The 23643-nt window shown below is 40.0% G+C and overlaps 1 protein-coding gene across 1 annotated transcript in view; it reads left to right on the top strand.

The window, feature by feature from the left end:
- Positions 1-602: 602 nt before the first annotated feature.
- The window catches only part of agtr1b (angiotensin II receptor, type 1b), a 62457-nt gene continuing 39416 nt past the window's right edge, over positions 603-23643 (top strand). Inside the window, exon 1 of the mRNA XM_006795100.3 lies at positions 603-676. The gene's annotated coding sequence lies outside the window, so the exon portion shown is untranslated. The remainder of the gene's footprint in view (positions 677-23643) is intronic.

Genomic DNA, 23643 nt, shown 5'->3' with positions numbered 1-23643 from the left:
CAATGGCAACCTTACCAGGACCTTTTAATCAGGAAAGTATCACAGTGCTAAGTCAAGGGGAGGAGCTAATCTGCACGTTTCAGTATTATTGTAATCTTTATCAAGGATTTGTTGCTGTTGGTTGGTATCTTCCTTCTGACAACCGGACTGGAGAATTTGAACCACCAACCTTCTGATAAGCAGAGGACAAAGCAGCTCCAACTTTGTTTCTAACCCCAATTATTTTTTATCTGTCATTAACTTTCCTTAAAAAAGTAAGAAAAGGATTAAAATAATTTAAGTATTACTTAAATATATAGACCTAATTATAACAACAAAAGAACTTTTTTTAGTACTTTTAGTGTTAGTGATATATATATAAGAAGAGTTGGCGAGATCTAATTTTGTGGCTACCAATCTCTCTGACAGCAAACTATACACAGAGCAATCACCTCAACAGTCAATGGCTCCACTATTGGCAGAATTGATGACAGTAACGCAACAAGGTGGAGGCTGCAATCGGAGCATCTCTGTGACACTCCAAGATAAATCCACACTCCTTCAACCTCCAGCTCCCCCTCTGATGTATGCCTGTCCTCTGCTCTCCTTGGGTGCACATGGGAGTTATTTGAGCCTTTCTGGGACCAGCGGGAAACAACGCTGCCACACCAGCTCACTGTTGGATTACCCTCATTGCGTGAGTCTTTGGCCTCTTTCCTCTTGTGACGACACAGGGTCGAGTTTACGAGAGACTGATTTAACTCATTCACCGCAGTCCACTGCCACTAGCCACATGCCTGCCAGCCCAGTGATTCTAGTACAACACTAAGTGGTCCTGAAATGAGGAGACAAAATGCCTCTTTGACTCAGTTCACAACGATTTTATTTTTTAGGGGTGATGATGGTTTGATTTTATGCCCACCACTCTCTGGGGAGTTAATCCTAAAGAAATATAGCTCAGAGCACTATATGTAGCTCCTGTAGTTCCATGTTTTAGAATTTGTGCTAATTTGCTTACCTCCATAGTAGACCTGACTGTGCTCTGGTGCCTCGTGGTGCCTTTTAAAGCTAAATCTCAAGTGACAAATATTAAAGGTCAGAAAATGGGTTAATGGTTATTTTCAAAGCAACCCCCCCCCCCCCCCCCCCCCCCCCCCCCAAATATTTCCATGTCTAGCCTTGTTACAGGTAGTGATTTATTTAATGATTTTCCACAATTTATCTGAAATAAAAATGTTTGTTATACTTGCTCAAATAAGTAAGACATGACCAGTGTTGAACAGCTTTTTTCCCCATTTACATGAGATTACTTATACATGAAACCCAACAACAAGATCGGTACTGCAATGGGCAAGCAAACAAGCAACAAAGAGCACCTTAAGCACCCCAAGAAAACCACTAAAATATTGGGGTTTTTAATAGTTAAATCAAGAAACAAACATGTTTTCTTTCTCCCACAGCTATCAAAAGGGGGTGTTTTATATCCGTCTCTCAGTTTGGGTTGTTTATTTGCTACCCGAGCCTTGATGGAGAGCACTCTACATGATTATCAGTTCAAATTTTACTTTGAAAACGTCGTGTAGTGCCATTTTTTTTCCAACTGAGAAAAATATGCAAGTGCATGACACACCATCGACTTTGTCATCCTAATGAATGAATATTAAGGCTGCTTCATTTGACCTTAAGAGTTTCAAGTTTCTACTGGAAGTCAGCCAAGTTAGAAAATATATTCTGATTATAATTTGATTGTCTAGAAATAAGTTCCAAATACAGAAACGTGCATCTGAAAATCATAACACTAAACTTTTTTTAAACAAAACCTCTTCTTGCTGATTGTACATAGGTTGAGATGACTGATCTTTATCGTTTTACGGGGTGGAAGCTCAAGAAAGAAAAAAAAAAGGGAAAAGCTTATCCTGTCTTTTCTCAAGAGACTTAACACTAATACATACAATGAACCTACTGACCCTTGAAAGCCCTCTTTTTAGTCATTGTAAGGATGTCATGTTTTTATTGGCTTTGTTTTTTAAGTGCTGTAAGTAGTCCGTACAGCAAAACGTCTAACAGAGGCATCCCACTGACGTCCCAAGGGACACAACATGAGTAATGCTCTCACATTTACAGGGCAAACAAGGGATACACTTTGCAATGGGGGTTCTAATTGTGCTATTTTCAACAGAAAGTTGCAGACGTCTTCATTCCAATGCTTTTTCTTTCCCTTTTGTCAGTATGAATTTCTGCTGGAGATTTGATGGAGATTTACAGCAAAAATGATCACTGACTCATTGGGAACAAGTGAACATCATCTGTAGCTGCAGTCGGACGTTTCCTCTGCTTTGGTGTTTCTGATCCGTGTCATGTAATTAAAACCCAAATAATGCCAAGTGAACTCCTTTACAAAGGGGAATGAGCATTAACTGGAAGTTTTGGGGCAAAAAACCTAAATAAATCATAGAAAAAAACTTTCTAATGAGCTATGAATTGCAATTGTGTTTGACATAAAACGTGCAGTTTTCAACATATTTGTATTTCTTGACATACTTCCTCCACAGTGTTCCAGCTCGGGGCAATGAGAATGTTTAGAAATGGTGTGAAAAAGTCCGCTGCTTGTGGCCAAAAGAATGAACTATGGCAGACTGGAGATTGTGAATAGCCCTTTTACAGGTCACAGAATCCTTTCAGCCCACTGACATTGTTATTATCTGACCGTCATAGATGGGCCTAATTAATATTCTAATCATATGCCTCCGGAACATTGTAAGCAAAATTATCCGCTGAGTACCATTTGCTTATTCAGTTAGTTGTTGACTCTGTTGGTGAGAAACCACCACTTTGGGAAAAGTGAACATTGTGTAAAGGCTGACTTAAACTCAAAATCTATATTATTTCACTGGTGTGTTTATGGAATGACACAAAGTAAGAATATCTAAATTTAGGAGGAAACTTTGGGCTTGTTAGTTTCGCAAGCATAAAGATTCTTTGAGTCTTGATTTGGGGATCTTGTTAACAACCACTGGCTTTTTATTGGGGCGGCGTGCAGCAACAATATGTCTTACTTCTTCAAATTTAATTGACAGAAATCCTTCCAACTCTTATTATCATAATTCACTCATGATAACTGTCTTGCAAGTCTTCAAACTCTTGCAAGTACCCAGATAATACAACAGCCCGTTTTGAGCATTCCACCTTTGTATTGATGCCCAATACTGGAACTGTATTTTAATAGTTTCTGAAGTGCCTACAAAGCGCCATGCTGCAAATCTCCATCATTATTGCTCCCCGTCTTCTCTGTGGGGAGTTAGCAGAGTTATGGAGTGTTGTGACGAAAGAGACCTGAAGTCGACAGACATCTTTCCAGGACGCACAGTCTCGCTATGGAGCGCCATCAGATGGGAAAGTGAACAGACTGAAATGCTAATTTCCACACAATGATAAATCTGCAGTATGAAATTGTCGGTACAGAGCTCTCGCCCCGAGGCTGTGCATTATTGCTTTATTCTATTAGTCAGTTATTACCAGCAATCACAGTCAACCCCCACTGCCCCCACACACAAAGGCCCTTTTACATTACATTTATCAGGCGTTGTACAAACGTTGAAAACATATGACGGCAGCCCTGAGAGCTGTGTTTCCTCTGGGGCTGGGGGCCTCTGTAGAGGGAATGGAGCTCCAGCTGGCCCATAGTGCATCTGTTCACTGGGCTGGCCGGCAGTGACACCATGAGGGCCACTTGCAATCTTCTCCATCAAGCTCTCGCACATCCTCCAAAAAACGGCACTTGTTAGTTTTTATTTGTGTACATTTAAGGATCTCTTGAAAGCGACGACGTTTACGGCTCAGAGTCAAGTTTTCAAAGTGAAGTGTGAATGCTTCTGACAAATATAAGTTTCTGCTAATGCATCTGTGACAGCCACCTGACTCTGCACTTCTAATTCTGGTACTTCTTCACCCAGATGTTCAGCCACATGCCCTCTCTTCAAGTCCTCATATGGGAGCAGCAGCCTGAGGCTGTTTGCATCACTATCTGTAGAGTAATTACCATACTGTTTTATATAATGCCAAGGCAATAATAGGGTGATAACATGCAATTAAATAGTGTTCTCTGATTTGGACATAGACAATCTTTCCTCTCTGCAGCCCTGAAGATAAAGTGCCCATCTCAAAATGTCAGATTGCAGCGGCTTAATCTGATTATTTTCAATTAATATTCATGTCTCTATCCTGGGATTGTTGCCGCTATCGACAGTGATAAATTGAGATAAATTTGAAGCCAAGAAACTCAATTTGGCTGAATTTAACCGGCTATACTTTTTTGCTACTCACTCCCTTCCTGGTTTTGCTCCATCTGTCATGCAAGATGAAGGAAATATTCCAGACCTGATTTTTTTTAGCATTAGGAAAGTCTTGAAGGGAGCAAGATACCCATTAAAGGGTGATATGATTGTGTCATGTCATTTCCCCACTTTGCAAATTTCCTCTGAGTGCTGTTGGAAGGTAGCAGGCATCTGTGGATGGCAGCTACCAGGGGGATTGGTGTTTATAGCATTGCCCAGGAGAGTATTGCGGGACCTGAGAGATGGTGGCTTACAATTTTAGCCACTCTATACAGATGATTTTGTAAGTGTCACTGAGTAAAACAAATACAACAGCACTGTCAAAAATGTTAGGTTTCTATGTTTTCAGTAAAAATTTACATTTGCTACAAAGACAGCTAATTTTTATAGAAAGAGAGACCTGAGCTGCTGTGGTGAGCAGGCTGCTCAAATGGGCAGGCAGATCCGTCACATTTGAGCAGATTCTTCCATCTAGCCTGAGGGAGCGTGGTGCTCACCGTTTGAAGATTAAAACATCCACTGTCATTTCCTGCTCCAGTGGTTGCTTTACCAAGAAGACTAGAGATATGAATTGTATTTTCCACCCCCTTCAGAGCTGATTATCGAGAGCCAGGCCTTTCAGTGGCCTCCATGTTTCATGGTGGTCTCAGGAACAAGCCACCAAAGAGGCGGAATTGGAGGGGTGCAGATCAGCTGTGTGTTGTATTTGTGTAAGCCATTGTTCCAACCAAATACAAAAAGGTGAAGCATGGCTAAATCCTTTCTACTTACTTGTGCGGTTCTTGTGTGTTTGTGCGCACAGCCGCGTCCATGTGCCTCCCTTCACATGCATATGTCTGTGTCTGTTTTTATGTGTGTTGGTCTATTGGTGAGTCTCTGAATGTGGTTGTTGGTGTGTTTAGACCCTCCATTTAGTCTTCCCCTTAGCCCATCAGTGCGTTGTCAGCAGCACATCCAGTAGAGAGAAAGGCCGGGGATAGGACTAGGTACCATAGTGGGGGGCTCTAATAGAGCCATCAGTCAAGTGCCTGTCCAGCCGACCATACTACAGGGCGTTAGCGTTAATGCTGAGGCGCATGGCGTAAGCGCTGAGGAGCAGGGCTGTTTGTCAAAGGGCATCCAATGTGAAGGAAGTTGTTAGTTAAGTGTGTTTGCCCTGTCACATAGCTGTACGACTATCCCACTGGAACACCTTTCTGTGGCAGCTTTGGTTTGTTGTCAGAAAGGCCAGAGGGTGGAGAGTATGCTAGCTACACTTTAATGTGTACATTTTCTGGTTTATTATTTGTTTTTGGCCAGAGTTCACATCTAGTGTGTTTATAAAAGTAAGTATGAGTGGATAGATGACTGTTCAACCGTGTATTTGTATATAACATATGCACACTTCTCTAATGTACATTTTATCCAGACTGTGAGTGCGTTTTAAAAAGTTATTATTGCTGTTGTTGTTTAAAAATAAGTTAATTACTCCCTTTCTTAAGTAGCCATTTAACTAATAGGAAGAATTTTAATAATAATATCTTTTTGTCAAAGAAAAAAAAGATTTGAGGATGTGTCTTTAGCTCTGTGAACTATGATGGGCTTTTTTTTAAATTGTTTTATGGTAATTTATAGACCAACCATTTAATCTTATTCAATAAGGACCGACCAGCAGTAAGTCTGTAAGTTAGCACAATTTCATGCTCTTCCATTTATTTTTTCCAGGTTTTTCAAAGACCCCAAACACTGCAGTCTCATTTATGCTGATGTTTGATGCTTTGGGGAAATGTGCATTGAGAATATTAACATTTGAAGGAACTATGAAAACACAAGACTTAATTAATGATCTCAAATGGTCATTACCAGAAGCTCTAATCATAATCAAGGCTGTAGCAGATATTCTTCTGCTGTTGTCTGGCTCTAGTAGCATGAGAGCTATTTTAAGGTTGGCTGGAAATGCGTGTGTGTTTTTGTGTACGTGTGCAAGCCACTCCCTGTGTGACCTTCTGGAGTGTGAGAGGAGCCACAGTAAGTCACACCCTGACTCTGCATGGAGCAACAGCCAGCACTGCCCACTCTCCATCACAAGATCAGCATATCGCTCCACTTCTGCTGCATCACAGATCATCTTTCAACACATTGTTTTATTTATTTTTTTATTCCTGTGTGCCATTTTAACCCTGAACTGTCCTACAAATACTTCTTTTCCTGTTTATATGATTGGCACACAGTCTGGGACTTGTCAAACAAGGTGATGAGAGAACAGAAGTGAGATTGTTTTGGAGCTACTGCTTCTCTGCAATATAGGTTTTCGGTATGTGAAACCATACTGAAGTGTTATGTTTCACATTGAATTGTGTTTAATGTATTTCTATAACAGATACATATATGCCAGCTAATTAGCATTATTTCTAAAAAAAAAAGTCTCACCTGAGCAAGCCATATGTTTTTTCCGACAGACTTTACAGAAAATACTTGTAAAATATTGTTCATCTTGATGCTTCTTTGAGAGGAGAATGTTGCCTCGGGTCGAGATTGAAATAGCTCAGCTGTTTCCAATACAACAGCTCTGTTTTAGCAAAAACAGAAGTCGAGATTTAAAGATAGCACATGTTGGAGCATATAGATCTTATGTTCACATGGGACTTGCTGCTTGTTTAGAGACTCTCTGATCAAAGCCACCCCTCCTGAGAATGGCTTTATTAGATTTCACACCTTCCCCCTAGGAGTCGGGGAAAAACACAAAGCATACTTTTCTACATCAATAAATATTCATTTTCCTCTGAGATTGATCCCTTTTCAAGTTTTTTTCTCTTTTTTTATTAAATTGCAGCACATTAGGGTTTATCAAGGCAGCGTAATGGCTATTTTGACACAAATAATCAAATCCTACAATCTTTTCAAGCCTTGTAAAAAATCGTCCCGCATGTTCTGACCCATCAAAACGAAAAGAAAGAAAAACAAACCGCTACCTTCGTCTTGATGAACTGCATTCTCATCAGCATAATGACAGAGGAGGAAAAGCAATGCCATCTTTTAATTGGCTGGGATTAAGTTTGGATTGAGAAGACTTTTTGGTTGAATGAGATCTGGGCATGCTGCCAAATGAATAGAAAATGGTGTTCTCTTCCTCTCGACTGGTCATGGCACTCCCTCGTCATTAGGAGGAAGTGCATGTGAGCCTTTCCAGATTTGATTTTAATAATGCCAACGTCTTCATTTTGCCTCCCAGCCTCCTTAAATGGTAAGTTTGGGGGTAAATGCAATTCTGGCTCGCCTTTCTCCGTTTAGGATCAGCCATAAAAACACGTCGCGGTTCGTTTGATTGCCTGCTCGAGAAGTATCAAGCATATAGCAGGACTGTTTGAAAGCAATACTCTGAAATTGAGGAATTGTATTGGCTTTCGTGAAAGAGTTTAGCTTCACTGAAGGGTGTTAGAATGGGGTGAACCTATTGCTTTTGGGTTTTATGCTTAGTTTTTAACAAGTGATAATGTCCAGATCTGAAAAATTAAGCTCACGCTGAAGTGGCAAAAACTGCAGTTCCTCAGTTTGCCACTTGAGGCTTGTTCCAAAACCAAATAAATGCCTGCACACGCCTACTGTATAACGTCCAATTTTATAGTCATAAATAAAGATGTTTAAAGACTGGTTTGGCTAACTTAATTCTTGTGTAAAAACTGTACTAGTTGGTGACTTTGTTTTAGGTCATCTGTTTAATAAAATTAAAACATTTAAATTGCATTATTAGAGGCATGTTTGCACTGAGTAAAAAAGCAGCTGCCTGCTACGTGTCAATGCAGCTAATAAGAGACACAAAACAAGGCCTCCCATTGTGTTTGTATTGTTGGTGCTGTTTGGAGAATTTTTTTAATGCAATTACCTCACAAAATGGCTTAGACTGAATTCACTCGGCCTTTAATGTGTTCATTTCTCAGTCATTTTGAATGTACTAATGTCACACATTGTAGAACTGAATTATGAATCTGCTGCTTTGCGTAGAAAAAAAAAAGAGAAACGTCTTTAGTGCCACTGCAGGTTTTGGTCAAACAGATCACATCTATTCAGCACGGCTGAAATGAAATCACTTTATGCAAATATCCTGAGAAAGCAACATGGTCTGCTGTGCTTTCCAGCAACACAATAAAAAGTTGATCATTGCTGTGAATAATCAGCTTTTGTATATGAACAGCTACTAACAATTGGCTTGCTTGGCTCATGCTAACTGCTAATCGAAGCTCAACAAACTTACCTCGTAACGATTGGTTACTGTTGCTATAACGATTCCACGAGCAAAAATACTGCTCCAAAAGCCAAGAACAAGTACTTAACCAATGCATTCATGTGAATACGAAGCTGCTCATCTAGAATTCTTTGATGAGTTGTTTTAGTGAGTAAAATTCCATTTTATTCTTTTATTAGCACATGTGTTTCTGATGCACATATAAAGTCCCTCCATGAAACTTATTTGGATAGAACCCCAGTCTCATACGTGGTTGTGGTACAATATTGATGTCCTTTCCACATAGAATAAAGGTCGTTCAAACAATCTCTCACAAAATGAGAAGTATATCAAATTATTGCAAAGAAGAAAATAAATGCATTTGTCTGCAACTAACATGGTTGGTGCATGATTGTGAACAGACATCGAAACAATGTCGTCTCCGTGTACACCAATTAGTTTAAGAAAAAGAAGATCAACAATTTCAAGCTAATTATAGTTTTTGACATCTACATATGGTTTTATTTGTGGGATGATGCACCTAAATCTTTGGACACTTCAGACTGCAATAATCCCACCTGTCTGCGAGATTCATGTCATAAACTGCAGAATACTATAGTGCACAAAGGAAGACGATTACCTCAGTAGGCTATGTGATACTTTCTAAAGGTGTGAGGCTCCGACTTTGAATATTTTGTTTTATTTTAATCTACCGTATAAAGAGATAGTAGAAAACACTCACTGAACACAAACTTTCTCTTGCTAGAAAGTCTGACGAGGACGTCTAGTCTGTGTTTCAACCTTGACTAGACATTGGGAAAAGGCCGCCGGCTGATGGTTACTCAATGTCTAAACATTCACTTTAGAATGTAAAAAATGTTCAGGGGTCAAAATGTTGAAATCAAGGCTGTTTACATAGTCTACTGTTTACCTATACATATATTCTGTTACATTACATCAGCTGTAATTATGCAATGGTCCCTGTAGCCAATTAGGCTACAGTATTATATATATCTTATTTATGGCCACATGATTACCAGAGTGTCTGACAGATAGTGCCACTATGTCCCCGTTTCACCATTTCAAGTGCTGGCATTGTCAGCATACAAACAAACAGGCAGAGTGCTGTTTCCTGCTCTTCCCAAATGAACCATCTGGCCTGGGAGCCAGCTAAAGCCAGAGGTTAGAGCTCCATTTCCCTCCCTTCTCGCCACATCACCATGACAACGGATATAGAAATCACACTGTCTCCTGGGAAGAAAGCCTGGGTGACACCACACAGTGGCACTTTTGTGGTACATGAAGAGAGCAGGGTTCATTTAGGTGAGCCGGTCAAGGATGAGTATTCAGTCCTCTGAAGAGGAAAGATCAGGGTGGACAGAGAGGGAGGGGGGGGAAAAAAAGAGGCCTTGGTCAAAAAGCTGTGATGCGGCTCCAACCACTGAATACTCCAGCCAGAAAGAGAAAGGTGACCAATCCATTTATTCTGAAAATAGCCAGCAAGTTTATCAAGAGCCAGGGCCTGTCCGCACGTCTGTAAAAAACACAAATCTTCTCTTTTTTCAAAAATATTTACCGGCAATTTGAAAAGTAACTCACATTAGACAATGCCAAAATATCTATTTGGCTTTTGGTCACAGAATTCTCTAACTTGTATAAAAGGGTTATACAAGCCATGAGAGGCCTCTGCTGGCTGCTGAGGTCCTAACATCTGTCGCATTAGTGGGAAACAAACCACATCCTACACAAGGGACTGTGACATAAGAGGCATTTGGAGGAAGCAGCTACTGTAAAATAAGCAGAACAGCAGCATCTGAAATCCGAGCAGCTGTGTATAGTGTGACTTCAGAAGGCTTATTAAAATTCAATGCACACTCCGTTTGATGGATTAAATCTAAGAACTGAAAGTCTTCTTCCTTTCTGTGTTTAAGAGCATGTGTCTAAATCCGTTCAATAAAACAGTCAAAGGCTTCACATTGTTCGCTGAACAATAAAAATCGATACCATTAAACACTTCTTTAAGAAACCCTTAAGTGTTTCCCGAGAGGCCTTGTCAGTTTCAATGTATCATATCTTTTTACAGTCTTGTCAATAAAACATTTGGAGGATCTTAAATTCTTCATTACATCTCAGAGGCAGAGGTCTCCACACATCTTTTTTTTCCCTCTGTAGTTTTGAAGATTCGGGTAACTGATAGATCAATAGACAATACTCTTAAGAGGAGTGAGCATACCTTTCATGCAGCAGTAACTTGTTTCTTCCTGCGCCCCAGCTGTCTGGGGCATCTGTCCAATCAGAAGATCCCATAAGAAAAGCCCGACGGAATACAAGCCTCATCATTCGCTTCCTGAATGCATTCCAATTCCTTCACAGGCATATAAGCAATTTTTACAGTAGTTAAGCAGAGGTGGAACTGCTTCACATAATCTTGCTTAGACGGTCTCCACTGTCGGCCCAGTGACAAATCATGTTAAATCCCAGGCTGAGCTCAAGCACACAGTGGAATAAGCTTTTCTGTAGCAATAAACACCCGGGTACGGACAGCGCAAACACTTCTGTGATCAGTGTTATCCATCCTCTGAGTACAGCAAAGCATCCTCTACCCTGCAAGTCACAGCTTGTGGTAATGGATGTTTAATTTGTGTCTGTTTTCCATGGGCTCCTTTTTTTTCTTCCTTTTAATGTGAACAAACTATAATTCAGAGGTAAAACAGCATGCTGTGACAGAGCTGTGTTGACCGTGAATTGGTGACGTATTCGTTTATGATTATCGGGGTCTTGTTTGGTGCCCGAGGGTGTCAAAAAGTCAGTTAACTAGGTCAGTTAACTATTAACTAAGTTGGGTTATTTAACCTTTTTTTCTCCCCCTCTTTCTTTTACCATCTGAACCATTGGTGTCCATGCCTAACTTGACACTAACTTGACTCTACGGAGCAGCTTTAATTGCTTAACCTTAAGCTGACCATGACAAAGTAGCCTTTTCAAAGTAGCCAACAGGCTTACTTCCACTACAAATAGCAATGCTGTGGTGAAAATAGCATTTAAATCCAGAAAACACGCACAAATATGCGAAACACAAAAACAGTATGAGGGTGACCGGACACACAAAAGAGCACATGAATTTTACAACCAACGGAGAGTCAAATTTTTTAAACTAAATGCCTGACTAGTCATCTTTTTTTAAAATTTGCATTGTTTAGCTCTAAGTCATGGCACTTTAAGCTGTATTTAAATGCAGTCCCCTTTTCTTTAAGCAATTGCCCATCTACTGATAAAGAATATCTATAAAATGTCAGGAAACAAAATCTCTAAATTTCAAAGATAATCAATTTATAATGATATAACAAAGTAAAAGGCATGAAATTTTGCCCTTTGAGACACTAGAAGGAGAAAATGAACTTTTTACCCTCACTGTTTGTGGTATTAATGCTGTGTGTACCCACAAACCTGTTTTCCCCCACTTCTGATACTGACTCTTGACTCTCTTGGACTTGAGGCCCTCTGAAGACTGTGGCATGTGGCATGCCTCCCAGCCCCTGCCTCATCACCCTTACTCCTCTCCCACCCGCCCCCCTTACCCCATCCTGTTTTGAGCTTCATCAAAGCAGAAGTAGCTCAAGGATTGCTAATGCTTTAGATGGTAGCACTAGTCCTAACAACCCTGAGGTTGAGGAATTCTTTGCAGCAGACTAAGGTCATTTTTTTCTCCATTCTCTCCCCCCTTCTCTCCCTCACTTTCTCTCTCCATCTAACCCCCTCTCTCCCCCAAAATGCTTTTCTCTATTAATCAGAGCTCACAGCTCAAACTGGTCTTCAACTTCCTCCCCAATCCTTGCTAAGCCTGTCATTTCTGGCTATTATTTACTTTAATGGGCTTTGGCTGATCCCTGGCGAAGCCTTGGATCTGAGAATAATGCGGCTGAGGGTAGCAGACCCAGACGCAAGTGCGGGGCTGCCTGTAGATTAGCTATGGCAGATGGGCTTTACAGGGGCTTCCTGTGAGCAGGAGTGTTGATTGAGAGGGCATAATGAGAGAGGTGGTGTCCTCACAATGGACCCAGCCACCTCGCTGCACCTCTTGGGTCCAAACAACCCCACCGCCCACCCCCCCATTCTCCAAGCCCCTCAGCACTCTCCCTCTCCTCACCCTCCCATCTCTCTCTCTCTCTCTCTCTCTCTCTCTCTCTCTCTTCTGTGCGGAAGTCGGAGTGCAGAAACAAGCACAAAAGCAACTGTAAATAACCATGAATGTTAATCCAGCATTAATTGGTTCCCTCTTAAACTGGGTGTGCACTTTCACAGGCTGGGGCTCCTCCGCAGGTCATTAAAGGCATAGACCCCTTCTCATTGTTTACTTAACAAGCTTTTTTAAATATATTTCAACAGACAGACTAATAAAATTGACCATGGCTACAGTATCAAGATGAACTCACTTGATCGTGTTTTGTCTGAAAGAGAAACAGTAAAATCCAAACTATGAAGCGGGTAAAAATGATCCTGTACCCCTCACACCCACACACAAGCAAACAATTGTCTACTTTTAACACTTTCTCCTCACTCTAAAGTAAATTTCCTTTTTAAAAAAAAAAAAAAAAAACTGCAATGTTGTTACTGTTGTCCCTTACTTGGTCTGTCACATGTTTCTCTACACACTCTGCAGTGTTGACACTGGGCCCTGGGCCACACTAGGGCAAACACTCTGCAAATGAAGTGTGGAAAACCCCACAGTAGTCTCGGGGTCAAGTTTGTGTACAAGAGTTAAAATTTTGTTCCGCGCAACTCTCTCTGTCTACAAGCTCTGGAAGTTTCCACACAAGGGCCACTACACAATCCACAGACTCCAATTATCCCCTTCCTCTGAGCGCTTTAAGCAAGTTTTTCTAAACTCCTTTCACTTTGCTCTTGTCAAGCAATGAAAGAAAAACTAACCACCATGTCAAGAGAACTCAGCTGCCTAGCAACAGGGCCACAGTTTAATTCTGATTTGCTTCAGGTTTTGAGTAATGGGAATTGACAATGTTAAGCCAGTCACAAGTGTTGTTTGTCACCTCTGAAATGCAAACAAAAATGCATTGTTTTTCCAAAGTATTGAGCATGATTGATGTTTAGAGACCACAATGGTATCGTTCATTTCTCCCTTGTGTTTTTGCCAGGATTGATGTCATATCTTTTCATGGCAAGTTAAAGGTTTTGAAGGGCCATGAAAACGCACAGCTTTTCATCTCGCAGCAGACGGCAGCGCGGCGCATGCATTCCTATAACTGGTGAACTTTAATGATTCTATTCAGCCTCTGTTCATCTCACCCAGAAATAATTTAATAAGAAACTTTGGCCTTTAGAAGTCTCTGTGTCCTGTCACAATAGTCAGTGGACAGACAAAAGACAGCCTGAATACAACAAAGAAAAAGTCCTGGATATGAAAGCCTTTGATACTCTTCATCTGTTTGTTCTTTGACTTTTTATGGGTTTTTAAAAAAAATAATTGTTATTATGCTAGACCTTGATACTGAAATATTTTGATGCGTGACTTTACACTTTTTAGAGATCACTTTTAGACTTCAATGCTGAGCATATGCTAATATAGAAATTCATGAATACAGTAACTAAAATCCACATTAAAGTAAAAAAAACCTGCCATTTAAATGATAAAATATACTCACCTACTGTACAGCCATTCTAAAGTTTGATTTTTATTGATTTATTTTTATCGGTCAGTTTATAAAAATAAAGGCGTTTTAAACTCTGCATTTCTCGTGTAATTTACTCTATTTATGATAATCTTCTTTGTCCTACACACAAGCTTTTTTTTTTCCCTCTCTTCAGATCACTGTGCGTGTTTGTATGATTTGGAAGATGGTAATTTCTTCTGCTCCAAGGAGCATTTTTCAAAGGCACAAATGACACAATAAGAAAGCCATCCATCACAAAGGAAAATTAGTGTAGAAATAAATGGCAGCCCTTGCCTCTCCCTCTTCTGTGTCCCGTGTGAAGCTCGGATGAATATTGAGGCAGACAGCAGAGAATAGTCAACAATAACCTCAGTGACATCAAAGGCCCAGACAGTGGTACTGAGGAAGCCCACAGAGGGCCAAAGACAAAATAAACAGTGGCTATGTCAAAGCCCACATTTCTCCAGCTAGAACTCCCCCTTCAGACGCGTTACTGTTGCAGGTCTTCAGAGTGAATCCAGCATCCATGCTGTTGTGTTTATAGTGCCATCTGCAATAGATTCTAAAGCTTTATCTTCGCTGCAAATAAATTTCTCCCACCCAGGGTTAACACTGGCCTCAGTGATAACAACGCATCTTATCCCCACCAGCCAAAAGAGACTTCATTTTCTTAATTGTGGAAAACCCCACTGTTCACTTTGTGCGTCTTGCATTCATTGCCATTTCAAAGCACCATTCAATATATGGAAAGCAATCTCTCACGAGCATTTAGAGTCTCCATTATATGGAGTTTAATTCATATCGTATGAAGTGACAGTGAAATCTATGTCAGCGCAGAAGTCATGCATATGGTGCATGTAATATAAGAAGCCCGCAACATGACTGCTTTTTACATTCCTATTCCTCCGGGCATCATCACGAGGCAAGGTTGCATACTTAACATATAGCTGATTTGATCAACATTTGCAATTTTGTTAAAGATATAATTTAACAAGGCAATTAAAAATAATCTGTCAAAATGATGAAATATTACAAGTTTTTCATCACTTAAACAAAAAAGGGAATGTATAAGCCAGCGCCAGTCATAACACATGGAGAGGAGTCTCGGGCTCATCTCGTTTTGAAAGTCGCTCATTTATAATCATCAACATGCTGAAATAATCAAGAATTACACCACCACAACAAATAGTGCTTGGTGTGAAAAACATATCTGATGTCTCTCAGGTTCTGACATTGTCTGAAATGTCTTCCTGCATCCATAACGAATGGCTTTTAGCACTCATGCCATCTGTCCTTAATGAGTCCATTTTCTCTCCGAGCCATTTCCATACTGTATTGTGCATTGCCTTACATGCATTTGCATAATTGTTCAAAGATTTTGCGCCAAAATAGATATCCATGCTGGGAGTGAATGTGAGAGGATGAAGCCGGAGAAGAAAAGACGGGGAGAGAAAGAAGGCAGAGTGAAGATGTTTGTGAAATAATGTGCAAGGAAAATCCATTTTTCCTTCTAAGCCCCACAGTAACCTAATCAGGAGTTGCTTTATCTGCTAATCCACATTTAAACTTTAACCTGTAGGGGGGCTCTTTGTGTTAGTTAATGTAAGCATAAAAGCAGAGGCCGGCCTGAATGACTAATCAGATCTATCATACATTGTAAGACTAAATAGCTTTTCCAAAAGGAAATCAGAATTAGCGTGACTTCCATCTAAAGAGAATCAGGGTAAACTTTAAATGAAACAATGGCCATATAACAAAATGGTGGAGTGGAATAAATTACTGTTCAAAAGGCAACTTCTTAATCAGCTCAGCTGTCTAAGCCAGACAGAAACGGCAAAGTTGGGTCATTTGGTAAATAAAGGCGTGGAAGGGGAAAACCTCAAGACGCAGATAGGCAGCTACTAATGAAGCCGAAGTTCGAATGGAGTGGAAGGACAGGCATATAAACAGGAACAAATGCTGGCAATTTAATAAAAAGTAATTTGAGGGAAATCTTTAAAGGCCCACAGGACACGCTGCAGCTAAGATGATAAATGACAGTCATGACAGATGACATATTAGGCTTTTAATATTTCAGTATATAAAGAGAATTAAGAGTTTGAGCTCAAAGCAGGACGCAAATGAGATCATCCAACAACAATGGTTAATTCATTGCAGTATTTTACAAGTATCAGCTGCTGACGTGAACTTGCCATTACCCAGACACGCCAGCTAAGCAGAAGAGGTGTTTTGGTGCTTTAAACACATTTTCTACATAAAATCATTGCTGAAAAAGAAATAAAAGTACATAAAGTTGTTGAAATTCTCCCAATCTACATAAACTATGAATAGTGATAAAGGCACTGAAACAATGCATTATTTACCATGACATAAAGATTCCTCACTGGATTCTGAAGTCAATTACCTGTCACAACTGCTACACGTTAAATGGTGCAACTCACATGAGAGATCGAGAGAAATGGTGATATTTTTTTCCCCTTCTTTTCACAGCATTAAACATCTGTTGACAGAGTTCATGTTTACTCCTGTGGGACTAGCACTTAAATTTGTTTTCACTCACTCTTACGCTACCCTGTGTCAAGACACCGAATCCATGTATGTGGCATCGCAGTCACATACGGAGTCCCACGAATAATGTGCGTAACATTCAAATGAATATAGTGATGCAGAGTATCTGACTCAGTACAGATTATAAAAGGCTATTTTTCTACTTTATTATTCTTTCAGAACAGGCTGTGCTGTTTATATATGTGTAAGAGCCGGACTAGCAATGCTCCCCAATTACAATAATTTTTCTGCTTTTATCGACCATTAACATTAAAATGCTGTTCTTGGACTCAAAGCAGAGAGGGAGGATTGAAAAAAAAAAAAGCGTGTCATTCCCACTTATCAATGTATCTAACTATATAATTTTCCCTCCATTAGAGACCAGGACGTGCTTCTGTATCAGCATTATCATATCCAACTGTAAAGCAGTTCCTGATGTATTTGAATCCTCTCTTGAAAAAAAAAAAAAAATCACAGTAATTATGAGCAGTGAGATTCATCTTACAGAAAACCCTTTAAACTTGTGTGGATTTTATTTATTTATTTTATAAATCATAAGCCTTTAAGTCTTGTAGTAAAGAATGAGGTTCTTTTTGAGGGATTTACACATAAAAGCACTGTTTTCGTTTTATAAAGCACATAAGCACAAAATGCTCTTATACAAAGCTTGTTAACATATAGGTGCATGGACAATCCAAACAGTAGCATAGGTAATTAGCTCACTGTATGAGAGACGCTGAAAGCTGGGGGATGCACTCAAGGTGATTATCATTTTCATTTTAATAAAGGTAGCTGCTCCCATGGTAGGTGTGTGTACAGTCTATTTATGAACCCTAAATGCTCCTATGATACTACATAAGAGCGGGCCACTGGAAGATTGTGCTGTGGTCTCTGTGCAGGAAACTATGCATTTTAGCTTCCAAGGGTCTAAGCACACAGAGGGGCTACGTGTCCTCTTTTCCACTTGTGCCGTTATTGTCTTGTTTCAGCCAACATCCCAAAGCTCTTTTGTAGGATCTAACTCCATCTAGTGGTCCTGTGTGCCATCTTCAGCACATGCACAACTTTAAACCGGATTCAACTCACAGCTACAGCATAGGCACATTACTCCAACTCCTAATTTAGATCCTTAATCAGAAGGAATTTCAAATATATTCATTCGACCTCGGGGGACATTCAGGGACTTTTCCAGTTTCCTGTTCTTAGTATCTTCATTTTGTTTGTGTTATAATACAAACCCAATTCCAAAAAAGTTAGGATACTGTAATAATACTGTTTGATGTGAATATGTTTCAAACCATATATTTAAGTGAAAAAACTTACCAAGGCAAGATATCAACCAAGTGTATGGCTGATTTAAATGTGATGGCAGCAACAAGTTTTAAAATAAAAAGCTCCACCATGTTTATCTCCGTCTTGAATCATGTCTTCATTCAACACTTAGGCGACTAATTGTCATACTTTGGAGTAAACCTTTTGTAGCAGGTGCTTTTATGGCATTGTTATTTCATTATGTACTAAATGATTCCAGTGGGTGACGGGTCTGGACTGCAGGCAGGCCAGTTTAGTACACCAGCTGTCCTCCTTCAGGAGTATGTTGCTTGGAATACGATTTGGTATCGTGTTAAAATAAGCAAAGCATTCTCTGGAAATAATGTTATCTGGTTGCCAGGATGTTGACCTAAAATGCATGTAGATAGTTTAGCATTAATGGTGCCCTCACATTAATGGCGAACTGGTAAAACATACCATGTGCACCATATGATCACAAATGCTGGCTTTTGAACTGTGCACTGATGACAAGGTAGATTGCACTTTCCCGTAGGTGTCTCTAGGCAGGATACCAATATCAAACTTGATTCAAAAGACCACAAAACATCTTTGAACTCTGCCTCAGTTCATCTTGAATAAGCTAGGGCCCCTAAAAACACTGGAGTATTTGAATCTTATTTATGCATGTTTTCTTTCTATGATAAATCTTTCATTTGAATTCATATATATATATGCATGCACAGACAAACCATGTTTCCTGACCCGGTGCACCGATGTCCAACATTTTGTAGTCTGTTTTTCACATATTATGCCCATTCAGTATTGGTCTTGTCTCCTGAGCACAGAGACTGATAATATCCACAGTGGATGATGAACGCTCCAAATTCTTTGCACTTTTATACTAAAAAAAAAATGTTATTCATAAATTGTCTGGCTGTGTGCTGTAGACTTTCAAGCTTTACTTTTGAAGGTCTCAGCTCAACTGAGATGCTCTTTTTGTTCCAAATTACATAACTAATTATATAACCTAATTAGCTGTGTTGTGTCCTCCAGATGTGTTTGTTAGTGTTACATAACTTTTCTAGTGTTTTGATGCCCCTGCTGCAACTTTTGGAAACATGTTGCTTGCGAATTTAAACGATACAGTATAATTATATGTCCTTGTAAAATAAAGAATAAAACGTCTTTGTACTTAAATATGGGGTTTAAATCATTTGTATGTCATCACATTCAATTTTTTTCCCCCTTCTTTAAATTTTGCACGGCATCCAAACTTTTCTTGGAAACCAGGTTGTAAGATGAGTACTGTGGCAATCTCTAAAGGACCGGTCTGCTGGAGGCTGGGGGTAATAAAACACTCAGAGCCTAATAATAAAAGAAGCCATCTCAAGGGACATGTAATCTTTGCACATCCTCTAAAGCTCATTATAACCATAATACCACAATAAAGTTGTCTCTGTCATATTAATGTTACCACTTTTTTTTTTTTTTTTTTAGAATTCTAATGAAGTTGTCCGGTCCATTTTCATTTAGCAGATTACGATATATAAAGAAACAATAAGGGAGGCCGAGGCTTTGCGACTGTAATCACGCAATTTACAACCACTCTCAGGACTTATATGACAGGCCAATTTCCACACTTATTAAGCCTCTGACACACTCGAAATAATCGTATTAGCGTTTTTTTTCTGAAATTAGCCCAATTTCTGGCAGACATTCTTGAATTGACGTAATAGACTCTTATACATAACTTGTGATGTCTCTATTGCTGCTCAGCACCAGGCAGGGGGTGGAAAGGATGGTCCTTACTCAGAGCTATCAGTCAAATCCTGCTCTCTGCCTGGCCCTCTATAAACCAAACTTTAGATTCCTTTATAAAAATTTCTAATCAAGGATGTGGGGCTAAATGATTTCATTTGCTTTGCAAAGAAAGATATGGCATGCTTTACCATCCCTAGCAGTTCCCTGTAGTTAGGGTCAGAAGCGAGTTACGATCTCTACTGCAGCCAACTTCCCCATTTGTTTTTCGCCTACTATGTTTAACATGGCTGACATTTTGCCTCTGTGCCATTGGTAAACACTGCCAAAGTAGCAAGCACGAAACTTGCGGTGTCATAATTCACGACCACAAAATGAGGCCTCTCACCGCGAGTGGTGGAAAGAAGAAACACAAGGCACTGTGCTCATCGCCCCCCTCCAGTGAGGAATGCACACACTGCAAACCGGTTTCTTGTTGGGGTATGCCACATCCTGGTACTTTTATCTTTAACCCCTGACCCACAGCACATCTGGAAACATAGTTGGAGTCGAACATAAGGAAGTTTTCTTTTCTCTTCGCTTGGAGTACTCAGAGCTTTTTTTTTAAAAAGTATTTCTGCAAAACAGTAGACACAGCTTTCTCCGAGCAGAGATGTTTAATGGCTGCACTAGCTATGAACTCTGGGATATCGACTATTTGGGCAGTCAAGTAAGTGAGTATGGGACACTGAAATGGTGGGAAAACACTATTCTTCTTCTTGGCTGGGTGGTTTCAAGACTTGGAAGTAGATAAACATCTCAGCTGGAGGTAGACTGCTTTGATCTTCGAGGATGACGATCTGGACATCGAAGTCGAGCCAATGCAAACATGTTCGTGCGGGATATTTTGAAGTAACACACAGAGGCACATTTTTTTCTCTTTGGATCAACTGTTTCCAATCAGCTCGTTATTCGTTCTTCTAATCCTTTTTAGGCAATATAGGGTGGAGCATTTTCATCTTTCTTGCAGAGTGTTTAGTGGTTTGTTGGAGGTGGACTTGTGCATGTGCTAAAATGAGTAACAGGGATATCGTCAGTCTTGTGATAAATCGTCACATCGTGGTACTGATTGGGCCACTTTTGACAGCATGAGTCAGTCAGAGGGCATCTTGGCGACACAAGTGACCTTCTTTGAATGAAGATGGCAATCAATGGAAAACAATTAGTCGTGCAAGTGCAGGTATTTAGGTGCTGTTTGTTACCTGAACCGAGAAGTTATGTTAGTCAGTGCGGGGGGGGGGGGGGGGGGGGGGGGGGGGGGGGGAATATTTGTTCATCACTTTCATTATTGAGACCCGTCATGAGGTTATGGATATGAAAATCACAGTGATTTAGTGGTCAATAAAATGTGTTCAGAATTTGCAAATTAATCATGATTCATCTCATAAACAATGGCACACTCCTCTGGAAAACTCTCCTTTTATAAGGTAATAGTATCAATATTGGTTCAGTCGGATCAATACCAAAATTTGCAGTATCACACAGAATTAGTCGTGACCATTTAGTATCGCTGACATTTACTGGAGTACCTCCACCACCTTCCTCTCTTGTTCCAGCTGTTTCTTTACCCACAGCTGTTTCATTCATCTTTATAGGGGCTATTTTAGAGATAACACTAGATCTCTCAGTAACACTGAACACTGAAAGAAATTAAAAGTGTTGACCGAAGCGATAAATAGGGATCCGGACGTGATCCAAAGCTGAAATCTCAAAAAGACTGACTTTACACTGATCTTTCTTTTGTTCGTGGTTAGAGGATTATCTCTGAGGTAAATCTTCATCTTCATCCCTCACAAGCTTAAACAATTATTTCATTTCTTCTCTATTTTTCTACCAGTTAATGTTGCACAACTTTGAATGGCACTGGCCTGAAAAAAAGGAAAGAAAGAAAGAAAAAAGAAGAAAAAAACAAGCTTTTGTTGTAAAATAAATAAATGTATTTAATGAGATATGAAATGCTTATAAATGTCTTCTGACTCCACGCTTAATTGCAGCTTGTCACCCTAAAGCACTCACTGATATATTGCACACGCACACAGAGAGCAAAGCATTTTGTTTTCAGTCTATGACTTTTATATTACATCTGTGTTTTGTGCCAGAGTTTTCAAATGCCACTAAAGCCTTCTCAGTAATTTTAATGTATAATGATGTCTATCACTGGAAGTTTATAGGTAGGCTTACATCACTTAGTGTGACACCAAATCACGCCCAAATCATGCCCAGGGATGTATTTTTGCACAAAAAAGAAAGAAGAAAAAAAATCAAGTAAAGCACCAACATAACAGCTTCTCTTCTTTGACAAAAGTTATATGAGCAAGGCAATCGCTGCCAACATTTACATCAAAATTCACCAATAAAGTCAGTGTGCTGTAAAAACGGGCTATATTTTTACATCTGTGGCCCTTGCTGAGCGAGGCTGCACAGGGAAGACCATTTCACACATCTTACTACCCTGTGGTTTTCCTGGCTTACAGTCTCAAGAGTCCATGTTCTCCACATTTTCCTGTATGCTCTGCCTCGTTAACTCTTACTCAGACCTGCTAGTGTGAAAAGACATTTTTGCTCTGTTGTTCTTGATTGTTATCGGCCCAACTTTGTTTCCCAATTTTCTTTTTTCAGAAAGAAAAAAGAAGTTAAAGAAGCCTGCACCGTCTTCGCCAGCTTATATACATGAACTTGTATGATTTATGAGAAGGAAGAAAAGACAGTGGTATCTCGGGGTTAAGCTGGAAAGCTTCTGGAAGGCGTTTGAATGCAACACTGCATGTTTTAGCTGTCGAGTATTTCGAATAAAAACAAAAAAGACAGCTGCTGTATTCTGACCTCAATCTTTGTGCAGATAAGACAAAGTGCAAAAAACAAACAGAAGCGAGTAACTGAGAGAAAATGAGATTGAATGTGGCAGAAATAAAACGACGACAGAAGTTCTGACTTCATAGCAACACTTTCTTTCACACTTCTATCAGCGCCAACACATCAGCAGCAATCAGAGGCTGGTTCAGCAGGCCAGACGTGAAATCCAGTAAAGAGTCTGGGAGGCAACAGATTAGAGGAGGTCACATCATGCTAATGAGAGTCATTACTATCACATGATAGCCAAATAAACTAATTGCCAGCTTATTTACGAAAGAGAATGTCCTAAATCAAAAGGTTAATTACATCTGAGACAGAGTCCTTCACTGGAAATTGACCTTTAGATGTTGTTTTTTTGTTTTTTTACCCTTTTTCTCATTGCATTCCTATTTTCTCTTTTCTGTGCAAGAGACAAAAGGCCACATCCAGATTGAGTTGCCTGCTTGTTTTTTGATAAGCTTCAGGCACAGACCCTTGCCTGCTACTTTTTGTGTTTTCCCAGGAAGTGCCTGGCTGCATAATTAGCAAACATCATCAGACAAGACGTGGTGCCACCAAGGACTTTATTTTTCCTGAAGTTTCTGCGCCCCGAAGCTTTCCCCCAGCCACCAAAGAATGTTTGTTCTTCTTGAAATTAGATGGGTTTAATTGCTGTGGAACAACAGCAAAAACACCCAGCCCCCTCCAAACACAAACACACGCGCACACGCACACACTCACACATAAAAAGTCTAAGATCAGGCGGGCTAATTATGCTAATAGCCAATTGTTCAGCCATGGTGATATGTTTACTGAGGGAGTTGATGTGTTTCCTTTTGCTTCGTCATAAGCAGCCTGTCTACGAGTCCTCTGTGAGATCGCTGCACCTGAAGGCAAGAGGACTGTGCCCTCATCCATCCTGCCTAACCCATTACCCTTGGACAGGGAAGAAGATAAATATTGTTGCAGATGCGTAACTTTCTGCAAATGAGATTTTTCAAGCCAGATTTAT

The sequence above is a fragment of the Neolamprologus brichardi genome, chromosome 9 (assembly GCF_056152115.1).
Source record: "Neolamprologus brichardi isolate AB-2024 chromosome 9, ASM5615211v1, whole genome shotgun sequence".
In the NCBI taxonomy this organism is placed as follows: Eukaryota; Metazoa; Chordata; class Actinopteri; order Cichliformes; family Cichlidae; genus Neolamprologus; species Neolamprologus brichardi.
The sequence above is the reverse complement of the archived record's forward strand: the minus strand, read 5'-3'. Positions and strand labels throughout refer to the sequence as shown.